We start from the raw sequence: 10126 nt of genomic DNA on the forward strand, positions 1-10126 counted from the left end.
ATCTCAACCTATACGGACCAAAACCAACAGAGACTTGTTTGGCAAGTTATCTAAAACTACCCAAACTTTGCAAAGAAAAAGCTCCCTATAGGAAGCCTAGAGGAAGATTCTAACACCAAAAAGCTAGTCTATACATACACAACCTCACAACAACAAACAACCAAGAGCATTTAAAAGCAGAAATGGAGAAAACAGTCTTCAAAGATAAAAAAACTCAAACAAAAAGCAATATGAATAGAGAAACATAATACTGCACTATAATGAAGACCATGACATAGAAAGAACTAACTTGAAAGAAGAAATCCTATTGGCAACAATACTGAAGGCCAATGACAAAGTCGAAGTCACAGGCAATAATGATAAAACACAGAGAAGGCATGCAAAATGAACCCTCAAAATGAAATGGAAAAGGAAACCCAAAAGTAATCTCTTATATAAGGCATGGGCGCATGCATCAAGGCGTGCGTGGTGTGGATACATGTCTTAATGATGTGACCCCTTGTGACACATGCAGTGGACACATGTCCCATGGCACCAATAATTTTAATGCGTGGGCAATAAAATTCTTCCACCTGACCATTTGGAACCTAGTTGGCCCCAATTGCAAGAATTAAGGAGCATTGTGGGACGCTCACTGTTGCCTAGCATGATCCATACATGCCATCCAATGTAATGCATGTTCTACACAAGAGCCATTTAGCATTATTTGTCTACCCCGGGTATAGATGGACAAAAACCAATCGAGCACGATACATTCCCGCTTGCTAAGCATTAGCTACAACAGACATTAAGTGCATTGATTGACGCAACCGTTATGAAGCTAAAACGCTAGAGTACTTCACGACTCATCAAGGCACAACAACCGTTATGTGCTGATAGTCATTAGCATTAAAGATGGTAAACACGCAATCAAATGCACAATTAAGGCAATGAGAAGATGCTACTTTTGGGCAAGAATAAATAGCCATTATTCACCAAAGGAAAGGTATGCTACCATTTTTTTCCAAAAAATCTTTTGCTCAAGTCTTCCATTTTTTACTTAAACTTCAGAGGGGCATGCTCGGAAAACCCATCCAGACATTCTTTTGTGCAGGTGCAATCGCTATCTACGTCACACGAAGACTAGCTAAATACTTCTTTGTTGGTAGTGCACCAACACAAAAAACAAAATAACATCATTTTTCTATAAATATTCAGGGAGTAGATACCAGAAAATCGCTAGGCATGAAAAATTACATTTGACCTATGTAGGGACCACCCCTAAGTGTACACGTGGTAGGACACCCTGGCCTCACAAGGCACTCCTTTGGTGGACACGTGGCACGTCCCACCCTCTGTCCGGATGATCACATGGATTGACATGTGGCACGCCCACCCCCCCTGTCTGGACGTCCAGTCCGGACCCAGTAGTTGTCGTCCCAAACAGGATTCCTGACCATATTTCACGGGCAATCATTACTCATTTCGCCAAAAGTATACTTAACAGGACGTTTGTGGGTCTTTTCAGGCGACCTTCCACGACCTGTCCTGCGCTGCCTACAGAGTAAAAAGACAAGGGTGACAACAAATCATCCCCCCAACAATCTTTGTCAGCCGCCTGCAAGACAATGATGGCTCTGTCACCCTTTGAGTACCATCATGACCGCAAAAGTCAAAGAGTCTTCCCACCTTCAAAGTGACGAAGCTTCAGAAACTATAAAAGGCCCCCGACGATCCAGTCAAAGAAACAGGTAAGCATTCTTAAAAAAAGGGCCCAAGAATATCAATATGCTGAACTGTCAAACTAACAAAGGCTTCGGAGGGTGTGTCCGGATCCCTTGTCCGGACATCTTTTGCAGGGCAAAAGAAGGAAGCATCATTCTCAGTTGAAGAGGCGAGTACATTAGGAAATTACAGTGACTCTGGTATCTCCCGCTATTAACAACCTACACCTCAAAGCTAATCTCAAGATCAAAATTTTCCATTGTTTATAGAAATATATACTATACAAATGAAATAGGATAAGAATTAATATACAAAGAAGGAGATAATTACGTAGCAAATTTTTTGTAATCCAGAAGTGAACTATGCTATTGATATCGACTTCAGAAGAGCATCCACCACATATTCTTTTAGCTTGGCTTTTATAATTGCACATTCCCTTCTGCTTTTTGGAACTTCCTATCAATTTTTTAAGAGTATCAGAGTTGACAATCCATAGACGTTGTATTCTTCAATTAGTCGCAGATTTACATCATGATCAATCTTTGTTAATTTGTTCCCATATTACTGGAAATTTTCAAAAAGAACTTTTTTCAGAAAAAGATAGAAGATATTGTATGATAGTATTAGTGAAAGCTACTGCTAATATCAAATATGAAAATCCAAAGAGCTTATCCATAAAAGCAACAGAAGAAAAATATGGTGTACCATAAGCAAAAGGAAATGCCCTATTCAGCAAGAAACCCCTCAAAGAGGCACAATAATAGCCCCCTAACAGCTTCTAAAGCTGCAGCATTACACACAAACCTCCCACTAAGAACAGGGTATTCAATTGAAAAATGACATTTATATCGAAGATACCAAAAAAGTTTTACTACCTTAAATTTTAAAATCTTTTAAAAATAATTTTGAGGAGCATAAGATAAATCTAAACATTTTTTTATAAGAGTTTCTATCTTTTATATAGAAGTTATTACTGACTTCTATTTTTAAAAATAAGAAGTGGATCCCAATGGGACTTAGTACTGGTACTAGTACTTTTTATATTTATTTGGGATGGTTCCTTTTACATTCTTCACGGATTGGCTTCATTGAACAAGTAATTAATTTGGGCAATTAGTTAAATTGGATTAATAATTCAAAAGAAAAAGTCACAAAAGATTTTCTCACTCCCACTCAAAGGTCTATTGGCACTATGACAGGTACCTTTTCAAATTCACTAAATAAAGATAGTAAACATAAATTAGAGAGCAACAAATTGGATAAGCCTAGTCAGCATGCAAATAGGTAGACACCTAATCTCATGCTCTGCTTCATCAAAATAATCATCACCATTAATGGATTTGTAATGAATACTCATCCAATCCCAGCTTCAATTTCTCTTAAACCAACTAGGGCCAATCAACCAAAGCCACACAATTTGTTTCATTTGATCCAAACTTATAAAAATTATAATATCTTCATATTTTTCTACTACAAAAAATACCCGAAGATCATGATCTAACATATTTTCATGCAATATGTATTTCATACATGTAAAAAAACATTTTATATAATTCCAAAATAACATATAAAAATGATGTATTTTCTTTCATAAAATCTGTATTAATTTCCTTACCTGGAAGAAGCATTCAAATTCCTAAAAAAAAAAAAAAAATCTTGAAGAACTTAAACCTCACCACCATAACATAGGTCAAAAACAACTATTAAAATTAGCCATTTTTCTAAAATTATACTTTGACATTTCTTATAATATTGTGTGTTAATTTTCCTTACCTTAAAGAAGTATTCAAATTCTTGAAGAATTTAAATATTGAAAAACTAAAACCTTACATAGCATAACATAGGTTAAAAACAACTACTACAATTAGTTATCTTACTAAAATGATAGTTTCACATTTCTAATAATATTTTGTATTACTATTATTATTCTTAATATTTATTATTATTATTATTATTATTATTAGTCAATTTCAATTTGATTAATTAGTTTCAAAATTCTCAATTTATATAGAAATGAATAAAGAATATTGATATAGTTTTATGGATGAAAAATTTTCAAATATGAATACAAATAGTTAGATATGATTTTACAATCATTTTCATAAAACTTCTTGAAGTTCAAACATGTTAAGATATTCAAAATTTTCAACCAATATTATTTATGTCAATAATAATTTCATATTAAATCAAAATCAAATTATTTTAAAATGGGAATTAATGACGTTTTTTAAGCGTCAAGAAAAGCATAAGATGACACTTCTCTAAAGCGTCCTTTTCTCCCCTGTCATTATATGTTTTAGTCAATAATGACGCTTATACAAGGCGTCATCTTTAGATTATTTTTCAATGACAATTTTAAAAGCGTCATCTTTGGTTTATGTTAATAATGACACTTAATAGAAGCGTCATCTTTAAGCATTTTATTTTAATAATAATATTGGCATTATGTTTTTAAAATAATGAATTTCCTATATAATTAAATAAACGCAAAATCATAAAATTAAATTGAATTGTACAAATTAAAATATCTCCAAATATTAATATATAATGGCTTAGTTTCAATAATTAGTATAATTACTTGTATACAAATTATAAATTTGTTCATTAGATCAAAATATTTCAATGAGAATTTTTAAATCCAATATAAGAACAAATACTGGTGCAATAACTACAAAAAGAAACCATCATCAACAAAAGTCTAGTTCAACCTCTTAAAGATTTAAATGATATCATCTTCATGATTTCCAACATCGCTTTATTGTAATGATTTCTCTTCTTCTTGTAAGCCAATTTCCTTTGCAAGCTGTAAATAAAAAAAAATATAAAACTTTAAATTTATACATATAACAACCAATATAATTGAAACAAAGAGGATATGAGAATAGAAAATAATCCAACACATTAATTAGCTTTTGTTCAAGTAAAGCAATAAAACAAACATGCTAATATTCTTCTTATTGGGTCAAAGGTAAAAAGTTTTACTAGAGTAAATAAATTATTAGTGTTAAAAAATACTGCTACTAAGTAAGATAATTATCTCAATCATTAAGTATACAACCACATGAATATGTCTTAGTTTCCTTAATTATTGAAAAGATCCATTTTAAAATGATTTATACTATGTTGATAGTGAAAAAAAAAATCTTCATTTACCTTGTCATTGGCATCATCCCTGTCAAAGTCTTCTTCATTAGGCTTTTGCTTCAGAGAGGTTATCAATAACATTAGAGTAACATAAATCAAAAGAGGTTAATTAAAAATAAATAAATAAATAAACATTGACAAATTTAATTTTTCACAAAATAGCCACTACAAGAAAATGAGAAAATTATAAGAAAAAGAATTCAAAATAATTTACAAGAAAAACTAATGTATATTATGAAGAGTTTTAACCAAATCTAACTGGATGATGAAATTTAAAATTCAACAAAATTTACATAATCATATACTGGCTGATGAATGTTCAAACAATCATACATGAGATTTGAAAATTGATTCATTATCGAGTTCAAACTTATTAATAAAAATAAAAATGGCAGTCAATAAAAAATTGAAGCAAATGAAAGATGAATTAATTAAGTTATATATTTAAAAAGCAATGCAATGAACTTGAACTCTTGTTTATTCCGATGTTGATTTATTAATATAAAGTTCATGAAAGAAAAATAATAGAAGAAAAAAATGCACTCAAATATGCCCTTAGTGGATCAACATGAATATTCAACTAGCAGACTTACTTGCATGTTCCCAACAAGTAACGTCAAAAGCATCAATTTTAAGAATTACAATGATAATAGTTGCCTACTTCATAAGAAAGAAACACATAGTTTCTTTCAATATTAACAAATGCAAACCTCAAAGCTAATTAATAAAGCATAGGAGTTGGGGAAGCTCCTTATGGACTTTTAATAAAGAACTCTTAAAACATTATCAAATAAAAGAATAACATAAGACCTACTATGCACAGTTAAAAATAATACCAAGGTCCAAATAAGATGGAAACCATCTTACTATCACTATGTTAATATTAATTTCTTATATTTTTATTTTTTATTTACTTGATTAGTTTTTACTTTTATTTTAGTTCCTTTGACTTTTAATTTTATTGAGTTGATAAGAGGTGCTTGTTCAAAGTTTTTGAAAATATAAATCATTAGGTAAGTGTATGATAAGAATCCAAGGATAGGAAAATAAACTTCTTTTTATATTTTATTTCAATAAAACCATGAAATGTATCATTGTCTTGTTTAGGATAACATATAACTCCTATGCAATTATAAAAGTAAATAATTAATTTGTAAAGTAATAGAAATAAAATTTTATCTTCTATTTAGTCATCCTTTCAAGCTATTCTATCTTTAAGAGAGAAGTTTCTAGTGTAGTGGTGGATTACCTTTATAAATAGAGGAGATACTTGCCTTTAAAAACAATGTCTTATGTGCATCTTGCCCTCTACTCCTAGTTGTCACAATCATTACCTTCTACTCCTAATTGTCATATAAAATGATAACTTGTTTTCCTGTATCAACAATAGAAGACCACTTTGTCTAATCACTACATCTCATTCCATTCAATAATAATGAAGATATATTATTAAAAAACATTGAAAGTTGGATCTCTTGTTTTTTTATAAAAGAAAAAAGAAAAAAAATAGAAACGTAATAAAGAGGGAAGGAGAACACATTTATGAACCCACATAAAAAAGACTCAAAACTTTTATATTTTTAAATTAGGATTAGTTGTGTAGTCACTCAACCATCTAGAGTAACTTTTAGTAATAAAATAATATATACATTTAATATTGAAAGAGACCTCAAATACTTTAAATGAAGGTCCACTTAAAAAACAAAAATTAGAAATGACCTATCCTCTTTCTTTTCTTTGTATAAGGTAGAGTGCGCAAGGTTGAAGAAGGCATTGAAAAGACAATAGTTTCTTTTAACTTATTATAAATCTACAACAAACTCCACATAAATATGGTATGCTCACGAATTTGGATAGCTTTTGTTAAGTGACGTACTCTAAACCTACATTGGTAGACTAACTTGAGAAATAAATAATAAAATTGGTATAATTGGTTTCTTGTTCTTAACACATAATCTAGACTATATTTTACAAACCCACAAACCTTGTCAACATATGACAAAACCTTGCAATCCTAACAATGAAAAATAAATAAAGTTAATTATATTTATTAAAAAATAAATGATAGTGTATACATGCATCAACATCTAGTTTTTAGGTAAATAGGTGGAATTACACATTTTATCTAAATTATTTCATTGAAAAAAAAGATATAAAATGAGTAAAAAAATATATGCCAAACTTATGGTATATATCTTAATCCAATATGCCAAATTTAAGAAATTAAACTAATCTAAGATCTACAAGAGCACAAATGAAAACAACAAAGTCAAGATTAGTATCAAAATTTGGTTCGATTTTCATATGCCTGTTAGTGTATTAGACAAGTTTTAATTTACTATATTGTAGTTAATATAATTCCTAAAGGGGAAACTTCTTTAAAAAATAAAGTATAAAGACTTATATGACCTTTTACTTAGAAGCTATTAAAATTTTATATTAAAAGGAAAGTTTAAAATTAATGTCAAATCAAATTAATTAATCTCCATAAATAGAAAAATATTATCTAACTTTCCAACCAATCTCCAAATTACCTTTTCAAGTTGATAAGGTAGTCATGAATGACTTTTAAATTTAAAATTAAATCACTAAAAGTTTCAAACAATAAAATTAAATTTTAAAATTTTGATTTATTTAATATAAAATCAAAGAAATCTCCATAAATAAAAAAATATCATCTTACTTTTTAAACACTTCCCAAATTACCTTCAAATTACCTTTTCGAGTTGATAAGGTAGTTGTAAATGACTTTTAAATATTGAAATCACTAATTTTTTTAAAAGCTAAAATTACATTTTTAAATATAAAAACAAACTAATTAAACGATAAAATTATATTTTTAAAATTTTAAATATCAAATCAAATTAATCTTCATAAATTTTAAATTTGATTTTTTAAATATTAAAATCATCTAGTTCTTTAAAATAAAATAAAATAAATTCAATTAATATTTTTTTAACTATCATTATGCAAAAAAAAACTCCCAAAGATTTATATCAAGAATTCAAGTGGCCGAAGACAATAAGGAAAAATTAGAGGAGGACAAAGGGAAAGAAACTTAAAGGATAAACATAAGTTGAATTATCAAATAAAAGATACTTCAAAATATGGACAATATTCTAATTAAGTTGTTGTATAGAGGCTTAGAAGACAATCAGAATACAGAATCACACTAGAAAGAGTAAAATAATATATTTAAGCTAAGTTGGAAGAAATAGGTAATGAGGAACTTATTACCGTCATCTTTCCAACTGATCACTCTAAGAGTACAATCAGTTTACTCATATATATGCAATTCCATAGTTTGAAAAACAATTATTTTAACATAAGAAAAAACTTTGTTCTGCAATTCTTATCTAATACCAAGTTTGGTAAATGCAAATTCAATAATTTTTAATTTGGTAGCCAATAATCTTAAAGGGAAAAAAAATTACAAGTCTTTTTCACTATAAAAAAAAAAAAAGCAATCAAAGCTAGCGCAAATTCCAATTCATACCCATTCTATTTCTCTTTTGCTTATCAAAAATTAATAATAATAATAACTACCAATCTAGATATGCATCTTGTAGTTTTAAGGAATCACGTGCCCCTTGCACTGATCTCTTTTCTTCTGTATTTTGGGGGGCTTTTGTGTGAGATGGTGAGATGTCCCATAAAGTGAGTTCAATTAACGACATAATTACGCCAATAGAAAAACTAAATTATGTTTGAACTCAGTTGATGAAGTCATTAAGAGATAAATTTCTTTTACTTAGATATCCCTTCACACAGGGCAGTGACCAATGGGATATAACCCATTACTTTGGACCTGGTGTACCTGGTCATTATCTAGCATCCCTCTCATCATACAAACAAAAACATCAACACGATCGAAACACAACAACATGAAACCCAAAAATCCCCAAAACCCAACACAGAACAGAATATTCTTTCTTATTATTAGGTCTCCAACCCTGAATAGCAATGAAAATTAATAATAATTATTGAGGTGAAGAGGAAGACAAACTTGTCCAGAAATTAGAGAAAGGAGATGAAATGGTTGTTGGCATGGGGTTCAAGCATAGAGAAAATTCAAGAACAATAAACACCATTATAAGAAAATCTTTAAAACATACGGTCATCAAAGTCGATAAAAGCATAGCCTGGTGGTCTGCGTGCAACCCAGACACTGCACATAAAACATTTCAGAAAATTAAGAAATTCTGAAATAAAAATTGTCTGCATAATGGACACAATGGTGTTACTCCAAACCTTAAACAAAAATTCAACCATTTATTGGACAAGTGAAACATATTTAAACAACTGGCATCATTCTATACACTGATTGCCCCTTCCAGGAGCAACACCAGAGATGTTAAGTAAAGTGGATCGAGAAACCAAGAAAAAATGCAGTCAATTCTATAAGCTGATAATGGATAAAACAAGTGCACCCCGAGGTTCCTTACAATGGAGAAAGCCTCAATAATGGATTGTTTAAAGAGTTAGGGTTTAGGAAAATAGGGTCTCTGCATTTTTCAAATCCCTCTCACGTTTTTCTCAATCAAACATAAAAATCAGAAGGTTATATATAACTGAAACAATCTAATCAACCAATTCAAGATTTTGGATCCAAAAAATTTCAAGATTTTAGATTCAAAAAATTTAAACCTAATTTATGGTTTTTTCTCGCATTTTCTAGGTAAGCAAACAAACCAAAAAGAAATGAAATGAGAGTACCTTCAACATGTTCGTAACATTTTCTCATCGATTAGTGCTGGTGGTGGTTGAAGATGTGGGTGATTGTCCTGGCTTAGGGCTCCAAGGGTTGGGATGAGAGTGTAATGTGTTAGGATGAGGAAAAAGAAAGAAATATATACTAGTAAATTCAATGACGCTTAATGTAAGTGCCAATGTCTGAACTCCATTTCAATGACACTTATAAAAGTGCCAAGGTTACCTTCCATTTCCAACCATGACACTTCCAAAAGCATCAACTTAAAAAGCGTCATTGAATCAAATATACATGGTTTAGAAGCGCCTAGGTTTATAAATATTCTACAAGCGCCAAGGTTGACCCAATTCCTTGACACTTTTTAGAGGCGCCAAGGAATCAAGCGCCATAAATTGCATTTTTCCTACTAGTGCTAAGAAAGAGAAAACAAAGCCCAATTAAATGGGACTTTACAAATGGGTAGCCTTACTTTTTAAGGTGGGTGAAATAAAACTATATAAGGTCCAAAGCCTCTAACCAAACCCATAGAGATTGAGGTTCAATGCAATCATATTTCCCAACAAAGGA

At 30.3% G+C, this 10126-nt stretch overlaps 1 long non-coding RNA gene across 4 annotated transcripts; it reads right to left on the reverse strand.

Moving 5' to 3' along the window:
• Positions 1 to 4277: 4277 nt before the first annotated feature.
• LOC109123273 (uncharacterized) lies at positions 4278 to 9810 on the reverse strand. Of its 4 annotated transcripts, none has more exons than XR_002030997.2 (4): positions 9565 to 9810; positions 8964 to 9016; positions 4858 to 4905; positions 4278 to 4507 (listed from the first exon to the last, which is right to left on the reverse strand). It is a non-coding gene; the product is annotated as an uncharacterized LOC109123273 (long non-coding RNA). The 4 variants fall into 4 exon arrangements; XR_002030996.2 differs by having other exon boundaries at positions 4280 to 4507; positions 4858 to 4876; positions 9565 to 9802; XR_009466838.1 differs by lacking the exon at positions 4858 to 4905 and having other exon boundaries at positions 4280 to 4507; positions 9565 to 9796.
• Positions 9811 to 10126: the final 316 nt, after the last annotated feature.

This window comes from Vitis vinifera, chromosome 10 (genome assembly GCF_030704535.1).
Source record: "Vitis vinifera cultivar Pinot Noir 40024 chromosome 10, ASM3070453v1".
Lineage (NCBI taxonomy): Eukaryota > Viridiplantae > Streptophyta > Magnoliopsida > Vitales > Vitaceae > Vitis > Vitis vinifera.